A 15,541-nucleotide genomic window follows, 5' to 3' on the forward strand; every position below is an offset into this window, starting at 1 on the left:
CATTGCACACAGCTACGCGCGTAAAAATGCATTTACACATACATTCATTATTTACCACCAACTATAAGTTGGTGGTAAATACCGACTCATAAACACACACACACACTCCCCCTACATCTCGATTTTGCTTTCGGAATTTACCGAATCGGTAAAATTACCGATTCGGTAACATTACCGATTCGGTATTATTACCGAATCGGTAATTTTACCGATTCGGTAAATTCCGAATTCCCCCTACATACCAATGGCCAAAATACCGGTCGGTAACGGTATTATTACCGAAAATCGGCCGTTACCGACCGGTATTTGGCTTCCTACATGAGGCCCTAGGTTTTTTTCCACATTTGTCGATTTCATAGTTACTGGTTTTCCTTTTATCTTTTTTTATCTGTATAATGAATACACATATGAATCTTTTCGGTTTATTTGTTGAATTAGATTGATTGGATGAGAACCGATATGCTTGCCACTAATATATTGTCATCCTCTTCTGGACAGCTTTCTTTCTGTGCCAGTTCAGCTCACAAATCCGGTCCGGGCTTAACAACTCACTGAGAACAAACGTGTTTTGAATGTTTCTTGGGCTGCGGTGCAACCAATTAGTGATGATGTGATCAGGTGTAGGGTATATATAAAGGCGGGTTCTGTGCGCCCCTTTCTCCTCGGAAACGTGGACGTCCGGGTGAACGTTTGCCTTGATGGAGAGGTAAGTGGTTTTAATGCGACAGTCCATGGTCTTCGCTGCAGCGTGGACTCGCTATACACCGGACCCAAGTGTTCTGATTGGTTTTCTATCGTTTTTTCCCCCCAGCTAGATAGGAGGATGTGAAGGCGGATGATGGCGAATTTCATAGTCTTTAGACTGGGTAGCGCCTCGCCTTTACCAGGCGCGCGCGCGCGCTGTTTGAATTGATGTTGAATGGCAGTAAAGTGCGGGATTTTTCGAGCTAGAGATTCGGATTGCTCTTTTATGGAGTTCTAAAGTGAAAATTACTAGTCCTGTTGGAGAGAAATAATTTGCATATCTTGATGATTATATATAGTTAATATGGAACGCGTAGCAACGGATTTTTACTTCCAACTATCGTTCCTTGCAGCCAATGTGTTAATCTGGCCGGTCACTACGTAGCCCAATGAACTGTTTGTTTAGTAGTTCAATTTGGCATCAGTGTGGCTACTACGGGACGCTTAGAATCGCATCGCGTTCATGTCTGGTTAAAGCTGGCTGTATTTTCACCTTGGCAATAGTGAATCCGTTTTCGAATGCTCCGAATTGACTCCTTTTATCATGTCTATCACGTTGACTGCCACATGGCCAGCTTTAGGGCAGTGCGGCCGCACTGGGCGCTGAACAGTGGAGGAAGGGACTGACCACAGGGGGGCGCTGTGTTTAGGAATAAAATGATTGGCGAGATGAGGCACTTTTGCCCGGCGGTAGTAAGAATCTGAGGAGCAGGTCATGGGGGCACCAAAAATGATGGTCGCACCGGGCGCCCCCAGCACTAAAGCCGACCCTGAACTGCACTGATTCCATTTGAGCTGAATATAGTCCGTTTTCGATGGTTGGTTTTGTTAAGGGTGGTTTGTCTGTTCCTATTCCGCATTTGAAAAGCAAAGTACTTTTAGCACTTTGTTTTGGTTTGTTTTTTTACTCTTGTGCGACAGATTCCTTATGGGCATGGAATAGTCGGAAAGGACAAGACGCCAATAGTCTGTGATATTTCTGTGAAGAGCCCATATAAGAGGTAAGCAGAGACACCCCTCTTGTGTTTTTTTTAGTATTGGAATTACTGATATGAGTCCAATTGAACTTTTACGTTTGTAGATATCTGTGGGAAAACAGAACTTTAAAATTCAATCCATAAACTTTGGTGCTACCTGTAATGATAATTACAGGTAATGTTTCACCTTACTAGCTCAAGAGGTGTTTTTAAAAAAAACAATCTTTTTTAAAGGTGAGCATTGACCATTGTTTACCAAAATGTTATACGTTTCACATAATACTCAATTCCGAGTGCGGCTGCTCATCCCTGAGGGTCTCGAGGCGCTGGGTTGCTTGCATATCAATTTACCTCAAAAATGAGAGGAGAGGCGTTTGGCAAAACAGGAACAGTTTGTTTAATTAAATGCAGTGGCTGGGAGAGCAGGCAACAGTCTGTCTGAACTGTCTCAAAGTACCTTGGTTTTGGCCATCATTTTAAACATTTCACAAAGTGTAATGAAACAGTTTGTGCATTCTTTTTAGAACGGGAATCTGGGCCTAGTCATGGAGTAATCTACTCCAATCTCCTCATTTGGTAAAAAGCGCAGGTGGGTCTTGACACTGCATGGACACAATGTGGAGCTATGTGGCACATCTCCAACAGGAAAAATGAGATCAGTGTGCATGTGGTATTCAAAATGTAACTTGGGGTGGCATCTGACTTTATTGTGCTTTGGGTACGTGTACCCCTCTGGCCGAACTTGTTTTATTGGGGAAACATAGGATGCCTATGCACAGGTTGTCAGATCATACTGTATCAATACAGAAAGTAATGGGAGAGAACAGAAATTTAGACACAATTTCATGAGTCCAACAAGGTTCCAACAAGGTTGGACTCATGAAATTGTCTAAATTTCTGTTCTCTCCATTACTTTCTGTATTGATACAGTATTATCTGACAACGTGTGCATAGGCATCCTATGTTTTCTCATTTTAGACTTCGGTCTACTGGAGGGATTTAGGGTTTGTTTTTCCCCTCGTCCTATTTGCACCGTTCCATTTTCAGCCCTAGACTTCTACGTACACACTGTGGGCGCCATCGCATACCGCAAAGCTTAAAACCCTGCGTTATTAATTTTGTTTCATTGGGGGTCAATCTCCTAAGACCATTGTGGAACATTGTGGAATGCCTATCTGTGGGATTGATCTGGGTTTTGCTGTTTGTGCATTAGTTTCTAGGGTAACATGTCCTCTCCCACCCCTGATCGGTAAATCAGTTGCTTCAGGCCTAGGTCGCAGGGCCTGCCTTACCATGCATTCCAGACTCTGGGTTGAGGGGAGGTCATATTGGATAAATTAGAAATGAGATTTCGTTTTTATACGTACATGTATAGTGGTGTATATAAACATTGTATTTATCAATATTCCCATTGGGGCAAATAGTAACTGCTGAATAGGACCTGATTTGTAATGTTTAACTAAGTATCATGTACTTGTCAAAACGTAAGATGTATAGTGCCGTTGGATACAGTATATATTTGTGAATGTACTTTAAAAAGTGTTACTTGGATACTAAATAGCTGACACTAATGAGAATTCAGTTTGTATTTTGGGAATTAATTTTAATTAATCTCCTTTCCGCCCTAATGAGGCTGTTTGCTGCGAAACGTGTTGACTGAAGTTGGCTAGAAATGTAGTCTATGGAATAATTGCATTGTAACAGATCTTATGTGCTTTCATACTTTAATATCAAAAGATACTAAGAAAAAAAATAATTCAACTACTTAAATATACTATTGCGTTTTTGTTAGAGCGCCCGACAAACCATACTCTATCTGGTTAGTCTTTACTCAAAAGATCCAGCCTCCGTTCATGATTCAATGTATGGGTGCCTTTCCATCTCTGGACTAAGGTCCCAGATGACTGGCAGATACTACTGACTCGTCATGCAGATGGTGCCATGAAGCAAAAGAATCAATTATCCGCTTTTACCTGGCACTCCTTTTAGAGCACGAACTCTTGGTGTGCCCTTATCTCATGTTTCTGGGGGTGTGCAGTTGTAGACGAGCTGTCATGGAGCGCTACAATGGGTCGAACATCAGGCTGAACTTAAGTGTTAACACTTCTAGATTTTGAGGCAAAGATTCCAGTACCCCTCCTCGAGCATTTGTCAACAAAATGGTCTCTAATACTGAAGCGGCTGATCTTAGTTTATCTTTCACAGCTCTAGCACTGTGGTACTCCAGTACATGGTTTTTAACAGCTAGACTTTGTGGTCAAGACTCCAGCCTTAACCAAATGGTCTTAAACTCAACTGGTCTCTTACCTGAACAGGCAGGTTTTACTGGCTCCATTTTAAACCGCTTTTGCACTTAAGTACACTTAAATATGCTCCTAACAGTGTTGGCAATTTGATACTTTAAGCACAATTCTAGGTCTTAAGTTAATTTTTCTTTTTACCGTAACTTTGACTGCACTTCATTTTAAATTTGTATTTTTTATGCTTGCAGTTTAGCAAAGGTTTTAACCATGCAATTAAATACATTAGACTGAGTCGATGACAAGGTACGTTGCTATGGGGCTACAAACCAGGAGTAGCCAAATCTACTAATCCAATTCAACATTCTTGATTTTATGCCTAGCTCAAACTGAATCTGATTACTACACATTGATTCTTCCACAGGCCACTAAATTGGCTTATCAAGAGCTCACTATTCTGTAGGTCTGTGTTCGTAGCTGGGCATTGTCTCAATTTACATCATGATCACAGATGAGTAGCTAACATATTTTAGAACACTACTAGAGAATGATCTGCCTGTTTTGCACCATGGGAACCAGTCCACTGACACCAACCTTGCCAGTTCGGAAAATCTGGAGATGGTTTGTACCGTGCAGCTCTTGAATGTACTGTTCAACAAATACACAATGCATGAACACTCCCAGGTTTGCTGCAGGATAAAATGTTTGGCAGCTACATACTCCAACAAGGACTGATCCACTATGCTGCTTTCTTACTGACAAGGATGTGAAAGAGGCTTGTTTTGAAGTTCAACTACAAGAAAGTGCTAGATTTGCACTGATCTCCAGCATAAATCTATAGATCAGAACAAAGTCCCAATTCCCTATGCTGGAGAAGAGACCATAGCGGTACAAAAGGGGTGGTGATGGACGGAGCATCAGAACCAATCAAACACTCTCACCCAGTCAACAGATCTGGGTTTGATCCATCACCGTTCTTTAGCCCACTCTGCCACCCCAGTTCAGACATGGCCATATGCAAATCAGTCTGACCCTGTCCCTCATGGGAACAGTCCAGCCAGAACTGCCATGCCTTCCCTGGACCGGAAACAAGCTTTCTAGGACCAGTTTCTGGCATTTCAGCCGTCTTCAGCCAGGCTTGCTTGAATCAGTGGAAAAGTGAGCAAGGGAGAAGAGACCATGGCATTCTTCATATCTATGGTCCTGCTCAAAACTAGACATTTACTTAGCCCTTGTGATTCCCTTGCGCCCCTCCTTCCCATAATTGTGACTAAGACTTTGGTCTCTGCAAGTATGCTCCTCTGATTAACATTTCAGATCTCCCAGGCATGACTCCTCACTAGCAGTGATCATTCGTCACTCCCTAGTGGTGACCCTATTGTGTTTATTAGATGACGGTTAACAGATTCTCTACATTCCTTCCATCACTGGGTGAAAGATCTGTTTTGAGGATGGACTGATTTACAGATTAAACATTTGGTTACTGATATTTTAGAAAATCCAGGGTTGGTCGCACCAGATGACTCCGACCCTGTGCAAAATAGAGTAGTTACTTGTTGCCCTATAACAAACTACTTGATCATTGAGGTGCTATGTCATCTCATTGACCATACACTGTCACTAGTTTGGCATGTCTGTTACCCTAGACTACTCCTTGTGTTGGTTACGTCATTCCATGCCCTTGTTAAATTGTCAATTTTTGCTTTTTTTTTTTTAGATGGTTTCTACTAGAAAGAGCAATACTGGAGAGCAGTAACTTGTTCTTCTGATAGACTTCTAACCACAGATTCCTCACCACTTAAATGTGATACCAGTGCAGTACTTATTAGGAAGTGGGTCTGTACATTGACTCAAACCAAGATGTCCTGTAGGACTGAGCAGCGAAAATGCCACTCTTGGAGAACCTAGCTGTCAAGACAGTGCTTCATGAACACATGAAGCAATGTCCAGTGGCGGTTTCTGTCTTGGGGTGTTGGGGGCATTACCCAACTCAATATTTTGTCCCTCATATCAAGTTGTGCAAATGTGCACTCTTAGCCCGTGACTCCTGCTCTGAAATGGGTGGGGCTTCAACAGTGTGATAGACATGGACATGCTGCTAGTGGGTGGCAAAAAACAAGCACAAGGGAGCTAGGCCAAAGTGAGCCTGTCTGGTTGGATGACTGCCATTCTTGGCCAGCCCGACATGCACACTAGCGGCTTCTCTGTGCTGCATATTGGTGAGTGGGGGGCTACTCAATACTGCAGACCCCCCTCACCTAGTAAACAGTGAATTTACCTGCACAAGCCAATCCTGGTGCTACACTTGCTGTGTAACGGCAAGAGAAGTGTGTCTGGACTGTTGAGGGACGCGTTTGCCATGCCTAATATAGTCCTCTGGTGCAGAGTTTGTTGTTCATATGGGACCGTAGGGATGGGAGGCTAGTAGCCACGGAGCATGACCAATCAATGCTTTGGCTTATGGGGATGTCTTCAGCCTGTCTCTTTCCCAACCACCCCTCGGCAAACAAGGTGGAGTTAGACCACACACCAGCCTCAGCTGATGCTGCTGTGGCCAGGCAGGGTCGAGTAGTCCAGATTCGGATCTGGGACTTGAGTCTATTTTCTGAGCAAAAGTAAGTTGGTAGTACTGTAGGTGGCACAATATTGTCGACTGAACATTAAATTAGTCCAAAAAAAGTCCCCTTCATTTACGATCAAGCCAGGAAAGGAAAGACCAAGTTTAGTGGGGGGTGGGGAGGCCAGAAGGGGATTGAAGTGGGATTTGGTGGCAAGAAATGTAATAACTGGGTGAGCCTGGTTTTTCCATGAGCACTGCTTCGTGCACATCAGACTGCTTCTACTGGGACGAATATTGATTGATGGGGAGTATGTCTTACTCGTGCCTGCAAAAATGTACTTGGGGTGCCTTTGGGTGGCAGTCCGTGATCCTAGTTTTATTGTTGGTGCTTCACGGGGTGCTGGGTTGGACTGCTTCCCCATGGGGAGTAGTTGCAGGCGGTGTGAGCAGTTCGGTGGGGGAGGAGGGTGTAACACTAAGATTGCAGCACCTGTCAGGTTGTGTATTAAATTTAGTCTTGTTTTCTTGAATACCCAGCATGATATGGAGTCTGCCGTGGCTCAGCCTCTTCTTCCCTGCAGGCCTTAAGCAGGGTCTGCTTCCACTGATTGTCAAGGCTGCTCCACCCTTCACACAGTCTAGTCAAAAAAGCCCCTCCATTATGGGTAGTTCTGATGGAGGTCCTCGCAGTGGAGTGCGGTTTTCGGGTGCCTTCCGACCAGTTTCCTCCAGTCATGTGGTGTGGGGATTCTCACTGATTGTAGGGCCTTTTGTTAGGTCTCGCTGAGACAGCGAAAGCTGTCTCTTTGAGACATTTTGTAAGTGGGTTTTCAAAAGTGCTACCCACATGGTTTTGCTGGCCTAGAGCTTGAGTGCACAATGGCGTGCACGTGCACAGCTGCTCCTCTGCTCCTTGCATTCCCCCCTCCCTTCTCACCCAGCCCTTTGATGCTCTGCTCTCACTTCCCTCCTCCCGCATGCTGTCTAGTTAGTTTTGCTTCAGTAACGAGTGAGGCAGTATTGTATTTATAGAGTTTTGATTTTGTGTGCTTTTTTTTGTTCACACCAGCTTTCTTTAGCTATATTTTAGTTGTGAGCGAGGCAGTATTGCATTACAGCGTTTTTCTTTTTTAATGCTCCATGACTCCCATCTGGGCTGTTACAGATGCGATAATAGTCCGCAGAAAATAACATCTTGTCAGATGCCCTCGGACGCAAAGAACAGAAATCAATAGCAGGTCTTTGTGGCTGGGTCTGAAAACCAGAGATCTGGCCCAGGAAACACCACTGATCACCGCTGCCAAGGTGCGAGCTGGAGGGGTTGCTGCTGCCTCGGGTCACAGCATGGACATGGCAATCCGAGCTGGCAGCTGCAGCCTGCCCTGGAATGTTTGCAAGCACAACAAATGTCCCTCTCATCCCACTGCCACCCCTCAGAGAAGCGCTTTATTTATGGCTTCATGTAAGTTTACTTCCTGCTTCTTCCCAGGCAGCCTGCATGCACAGGGTTTTGCATCAGCTGGGCCCCCACGGAAGCAGGTAACCCGAGCTGTGCCTAAAACGAAGGATAGAAAATGTTAAGCTTGTAGGCACTGAATTCCTGCTGCTCATAAAAAGCCACCCGCGATTGACGGCAGAGTAAACAAACCCTCGCACATGTTTAAAAACTGACAGAAGCGTGCATTTTTAATCTAGGTTTATTTATTTATTTTTGGCAACTTTATACAGCGCGGACATGGCCCAAATGTATCAAATTGCTTTACAACATAAAATGATGGGACAAATTTTTGCAAAACCAGGAGACATATAATTTTGTAGCAAAATACTTACGAGACCTCTCGTAAAATAGCAAGAGTTCATGAGTGTGCTTTTGTAAGATGCTTTACGTTTTTCACAACCCCGGTTAGGTATCCATGGCGCTACATGTTTTTCTCTTCCCCAAGAAGTCCCTGTTAAGTGCTCCGGTGTGTTTATCCAGCTTGTACAGATCTGGAATACTTCTTCAAAGACACACAGGGATAACGAAAATGGCACTGGCCAACTTTTGAACAGATAATTTCACATAACATGATGTAACAGGACTTTTGACTTCCAAGATATAACAGGAAGTGATATCGCTCAACCTTTGACCCCTGGTGTCAATTTTTAGGTCTCGCCTGACCCAGCGCATGCGCTGGTCTGGCAAGACATTTTGTGAGGGCTCAAAAGTGCTACCGCTGTAGCCTAGAGCTACAGTGCATGTGCACGGGCGCGTGCGCCTCACTTTCGCAGCAGCACAGCCGCTTTGATGTTCTCCGCTTTTTTTTCCTGTTTATTACTTCTATGTAGTAATGGTGGCACCCATGCGCCGCCATTAATACAGAGCAGTAATAAACAGAAACAAGCATTAGCATAGCCAATAGGTCTCGCTTTTGGGACCTTACAAGTATTTAGTTATGCAACTGTTGCATGGCTAAACACTTACAAGGTCCCAAAAGCGAGACCTATTGGCTATGCCAATGCTTGTTTCTCTCGCCCGCAGGTCGCATTGCGATCGAACCTGGCAGGTCCCGTTTCTCCTCAATCATGGTAGTGCGTGTGTGCCTCCACTTCCCAGCTCCGATTTCGTGCTGTGCATGGGCTAGGGCCACCAGCCCCACGCTGGCTGGCGCTGTAACGCAGATGGTTGCTGCTGGATTTAAATTTCCACTATACCTGTGCTGTAGGGGGACATCTGGCATGTGTGCAATTTCAGGACTGTGTAAAAATTCAGGACAAAGGGTCAAAATTCAGAACAAAACTTCGGGACAAAAGGTACGTTTTACAGACACACATCAGACGAGGCCGTACAATAGTATATAATTAAGCCCATCCATATTCAACCATTTGCAACCCTATCCATCCACCCTCTCACTCATCCATCATCCAACCTTTCACCCTATCCATCGGTACACTTATCCATCCACTCTTCCACCAATCCATCCATCCAGCCTATTAGCCTTTCACCCATTCAGCAATCTGTTCACTTACTCACCCATCCACCCAGGCACTCATCCTTCCACCCATTCACCCTTTCAGTCATCCATCCTTTCTCTCATTTGACCCTTTCACTTAGCCATCCTTCATTCCACCATCCATCTACTTATCCACTCATGAATCTATCCATTGATCTATCACTCATCCATCCTTTCTCTCATCCATCCTTTCACTCCTCCACTCATTAATCAATCCTTTTGTCCCTCTACTCATCTGTCCATCCATTCACCCTTTCACTAATCAATTAATCCATCCATCATTTCACTCATCCAGCCACCATTTTACCCATCCATCTACCCTTCCACCCATATATCCATCTATTTACCTTTTCTCTCATTTGTCCTTGCACTCACTCATCCACCCTTTCTCTCATTATCAGCCATTCACCCTTTCACTAATCTATCTAGTCATCCACCCATCCCTTAACTTACACACTTGCCCACCTTTTCAAATTATGAGCTAAGCCTTTGTCGGCAGAGTTGCAGACAGAAGAGGCCCATCAAGAATATCACCCTTGCTGTAGTTCCTAAAGCAAGGGGTTGGATTCACTATGTCCCTGCACATAGGCAACCTGAAAAAGTTGAAGTCATGAGTCATGCATGATGCACAGTGCCAGGCCATGAGGTGACTGTGACATGGTGTTTCCAGTGCTTTAAGTGGGATGAAAAAACGAGGGGGGTTCTCTCCAAAGGGGGTGTTTGATGTAATTAACGGTGTGGCTTAAAACACCCAAGCTAAAAAAATCTGTGCTTAGTATAGTGTACTGCCCAACTGGCATTTTGCCTCTTCTGCCATTGTATCCAGATATAGGATACAACAAGTAATGTTACATCTGCAACAAGCCAGAACTATTGGCTTTGTCAATGGTTAGTTGCATAAAATAAAAAAAAGCAGCAATCATGGCTTCCTTGAATATTGAAAATGCGTCCGTTCTAAAAGGACGAGACTGAACTCTAGCCCCTTAACATTTCACCAGCTTATTCTCTTGAACTGGATTCTCACCTAGCAGCATTGTCCTTTTGGCACATTTCTGCCACCTGACAGAATGCCCTGCCCTAGACCGAGGCTGGGGAGGCCCACCACAGGCTTCAACAGCCCAGACTGGGCCATTGTCATTCTGTATGTGGCAATCGGCCACATACAGAATGAACAAGCATTTACAATGCAATGGTCTCGGCAATATTATAGGTAGAGCTATTGGTATTGCTCATTATTTTTTTTATCATTTTAGTATCCCTAAATAAATGGCATTGTCATTTCTATTGGCATTAGCTTTTTTTTGCATATGTGATACCTATTGCATTAGCAGAGAGAGAGAGTGAGGTAGTGTGAGAGAGAGAATGAGGTATTGAAATAGAGAGTGAGGTAGTGACAGAGTGAGGTAGATAGAGTGAGGTAGTGAGATGGAGAGCCCTAATGAACACTTCTCACCGGGTGGCGAGCTCTGGAAAGGAAAAGCATATTTAAAAGGCGTAGGCATCGCTGCAGGTGCCCCATAACGCCACTTACACACCCATACATACAAGGATACATACAGTCACACATCTACTCACTTGATATGTTAGAAGTAGTATCACTTGGTAGTAGTTCACCTAGTATACTAAATTAACTTTTGTAGTAGGTTAGTATATATGTTTAACACCCATAATCTCTTAAAAACACACCCCTTAATTATGTCATCAATGATGTCACTGACCATGTCATCAGTGATGTAATAAGCAGTGCATTGTGGGGTGTAAGTTATAGCTCAGGCAACTATAACTGCTGAATTTCACAGGTTTTGTACAAGTGAAATCTGAGCCCAACTATAACGTGCCTGTACCTTTTTTCAGTGTGTAGAGATATATATATATTTTCATATTCTCAGTTAGGGGACTCCTGCTCCTTGAGATGCAGCTAAGTCCCAACGCGTTTCGGCTGTAGCCTTGATCACGGTTCAAGAGGAGTCAGCCTGCTAACCATGCAAATTTAAAAAGCCAATAACACAACATAAAGAAAGCACTATAGACCACGCAATTGGGGAACCAGGTTAGTCTTGGCATCGGCTCAATGTCCTGTGATTCTATGCAAATCACTTATTCTTCCTGTGCCTACCAAACATGAATGTGTCCTTGTGTAATGTTACTGGTGCTCATCGCATACAGCACTCCAACACTTCTGCATCAAATTCGCGCTATATAAAACTGTAAAAAAACAAATTTTTCAGTGCATTTGTGTGTAAGTACACTAATCTGAATAATTTACATAGCACCTAATGCAAACTGGATAATGTGGCTTTTAATATTATGTCTATTACTAAACCTTATGACCCTTAGACTAACTAAATATTGACTCTAAACCAGCGGGGTTTCAAAGTGATGCCTAGCAGGTTACATGAGCACATAAATAACGGAGGTATGTTACAAAGATTGTAACTTACGACCAGCAGGTGAAATGAGGATATCTGCAGCAAACGTATTAACCCACTGTGCCGCATTACATGAAATTTAAATCTGTCACTTACACGTTCTGCTTTGCCGAAGGCACATTAACCTTTTATTCTAGTGGGCACATTAACTTTTTATTCTATTTTATGATTCATATTGTGACCCGGGAATGCTTTATTATCACATTTTTTTTGTTGCCGTGTTTTGGGGACAGAGTATTATTGCTGCTGTCATTCACTCCACGCATCACGGCGCTGCATTTAATGACTCCACTCCCCATGACTCCACCTCCTTCTAATTCGACTTTAGAGTAAATATTCCATTTCCAGCAAAGCCAATAGGCCTGTTTTTAATGTACCGATGCAGGCAGCATTAGAATATTAGAGTGAGACTACAGAGGGAAGCCAGTAGGGGTGGATAGAGAGGATTATTGTTGTAAAGTAATCCCTCATGCAGTTCAATACATCGATTGGCATGGTAGAGGTAGGAAGGATACACCCAATCAGCCACTCGCATTAGGTGAGACGGAAATACTTTACTGAGCGGAACCAATATGCCTTATGGAGCGGTGCTGCCATGTGCGTGCCCTGCTGGCCGGCTTGGAAGCTCGTCGCCTCTCGGTCAACCAAGACAGTGGACATCTTGGTGTGTAGTCTCACCCCTGTGCCCCTCCCCAGTAATTGAATGGCCTAGTCCAACCTGTCTCTGAATCTGTGATAAGCAAAGAAGGACTACACCTATTCCATCTGGCACTGGCCTTGAAACTGTACTTCCCTTCGTGCCTGGTGTCCATCTGACATTTTCTTTTGTATTCCAGTCACACTTTCAAGATTGTGTTTAAATTGTCTCTTCTATCGGTGGCTATGAAGTATTAGACTGCAGTACGCTACACAAAGCCCTCTATGCAAATTCAGGGGCCAGGAATGTTCAAACCAGCCTCATATTGCCCCAGGCCGAAACCGGAATGGGGTAATGGCGACATGATTGGGCCACAACAGCCTGTCCTGCTCTGAAAGTAGCCGCCTAGCCTGCAGCCTCCTGGGAAATGCCAGAGTAGCAGAAGGGCCAGCCCAGCCTCGATTCGAGCCTGCAGACTGCCGGCTTTGGGCAGGTTGTATAAGTGGTTGCTTGCAGTGATTGTGGGTAAGGGGAGCACAGCAGGGCATTGGAATTTTGCATTTCTGCGGCCTCAGCGTTGTCCACGTATTTATGGCTTTACATCACTTGCAGAATTAAAAAGTGGGTAGCACAGAGGATCTCGGGGTACCAATGAAGCATCGCACACGGTGGTGTACAGCAACAGAGTGTACCTACTCCCCTTTCAGTTGCTGATTGCTGTGTGCAGGCGTTAAACTAGCACTAATAAGGTGATGGATTTGCACACTGTTACTATGTTAGACAAAATAGTGAAGCAATATTGCCACAGATATGACTAAGCCACACAATTGTCCTTTTCTTGCTGCATAACTTAATCTACACCGCCTTAATCTACGATGCCTCATAATTCGGTCCTCCGATGCTGCATAATTCTAGCGGCCCCGGGTATAAGTGGGCATCAGGACGTGTAAGTGCCTTGGTTTTGGTTGTTCAGTACCTGCCCTCGCCTGGCGTCCCTGGATCTGTGCTGACTTTGCCCCCCTGCTGGATCACGCAGGAGGGGATGTTTGCTGCTCGCAGTTCAGGCGTGTTGGGTTCAGCAGGAAACAACATGCCTGTTTTAGGGCCCTGGGCAGGAAGCCCTCGTTAGTGACTCGGCAGCCCGGCCATCAACGATTAGTGGTAGCATACATCCTTGTAAGAATACAAACAATCTCTTTCAGTCTTAAAACTTTAAGAGCACGTTTTTCCCTCGAAGCCATAAAAGGGTTTTCTTTCATCGACTCTGTTCACCGTCTGTAATCAGACACGCGGAATTAAGACTGGCGACATTTCCTTGTTAATGCACAACACAACAACTGCGCCACAACCTACGTGAGGAGAATGAAAGCAGCAACAACAAACGGCCCGTGGATGCGGCGCTCGCAGACGTAAGACAGCCGAACAGGGGAACCAAGAGCAGGGGGAGAGGACGCCATGAACACCACCGCCTTTCTCCGAGGAAAAACAAAAGAGAACAGCAAGGAACACGCCCCCGAATCTGAAAAAGACGGAGCCTATTTGGAGGGACGGCTCTCTCCTCCAATGGCTGGCCTCCGTTTAGGAAGCCAGCCAATGGAGGAGAGGCAAAAAGAGGCGGGCTAAGGAGCCACTCTCAAACATTAAATCTCCGACTTCCGGTTCTGCCTTCGGCAGACCGGACGGTCCTCTACCTAAAAAGGGCAGGATGGGGCTGCTCTTGTGCTCCGTAGAGTGTGAGGTGCCCCTATTAGGGAGTTGTGGCTTCATGCAGGGAACAGTTCTGTTCCCTGCAAGGCCCGAAATTACGGACAAAAGGCGTCCGTAAAAGGGATCCTCATGGACCACGGACGTGAGGTCCAATTTGCAGATGGTCTGAAATTTACAGATGGTTGCTCACCCTTCTCCAGATTCCCTCACTACCATGCTCCAACAGTGTCCCTCCTCTCCCATGTCTCGTATTTCCTGTTTTAGTGCTGTGTAGTCTCGGATCCTTTTACATCTCAAATACATTACTTGGAGACCATGGATCAGACTTGTGTAAATCCATGCAGAGAATGTTACATAAGACAAAGGACTACACGATGAAGCCGTGACCAGTTATACATACTGTTAGGCAGTATAGTTTAAAACTGGCTGCGTGGTTTGGAGCCCCACAAACTCATCATTTAAAACACCGTCGTTGTGTTGAAAATACTAACTTATTTCTACTCAAATGAATCCTTTTTTAGCAACATTAGGATAATGCCTGGAGAAATCATAACGCACTAACTTATGCCTTGCATGTGCAGCTTGTTTGTATGCAGCGGAGTTAATAGCTCTTATGTTAGGAATTTTACTTTTAAACTGCAAGTAACAAAAGCAGTAACCCATTGAACTATCTACATTATATGCACTTGTGTGATCTGCATGTGGCACGTACTTTGCATATTAACGCTCTGCACATTACCATTGCCTTGGGACCAGTTCCAGAATGCAGAAGTACATGGATAGGCATTGGATACAGTGCAAAGATCTATTTGATCACATTACATCATTGGAAAACTTTATTTTATTTTATTGGTTGGTTTAAAAAATGCTCCAATCTCATTGAAAACAATACGATCCCCCCTCCCCCCCCCCCCCCCCCCCTCCAGGGATGCTGTCTCCCTCAGCAACATGCCATAAGGGAGTTTGCTGTGTAAGTGTGGCCCACCATCCCATGTTGGTGGGCTGCCATCTAACCCCTCCCCCAAAACACCAGCTGGGTTATCTCGGTGAGTGTAGTGGGAATTGTACCTCCATATAGCATTGCAAGGATTTGGGGAAGTCCAGTCTACTCAATTCCAGTTTGTCAGCTGGATTCGACCAACCGCCTTGCTGCCATTTGTTTAATGACCAGTAGATTTTATGCCAGATAGTATAAGTAGAGGTTGGATGTGCCCAACCCACCATCATAGGGGGCCTGCTGACCAGTCCAAAATG

At 44.6% G+C, this 15,541-nt stretch overlaps 1 protein-coding gene across 1 annotated transcript in view; it reads left to right on the forward strand.

Annotated features, from left to right (window-relative positions):
* The first annotated feature begins 669 nt into the window (after window positions 1–669).
* LOC146855155 (uncharacterized) overlaps window positions 670–15,541 on the forward strand; it is a 46,750-nt gene continuing 31,878 nt past the window's right edge. Inside the window, exon 1 of the mRNA XM_085652736.1 lies at window positions 670–706. The gene's annotated coding sequence lies outside the window, so the exon portion shown is untranslated. The remainder of the gene's footprint in view (window positions 707–15,541) is intronic.

The sequence above is a fragment of the Triturus cristatus genome, chromosome 4_1, assembly GCF_964204655.1.
Source record: "Triturus cristatus chromosome 4_1, aTriCri1.1, whole genome shotgun sequence".
NCBI lineage: Eukaryota > Metazoa > Chordata > Amphibia > Caudata > Salamandridae > Triturus > Triturus cristatus.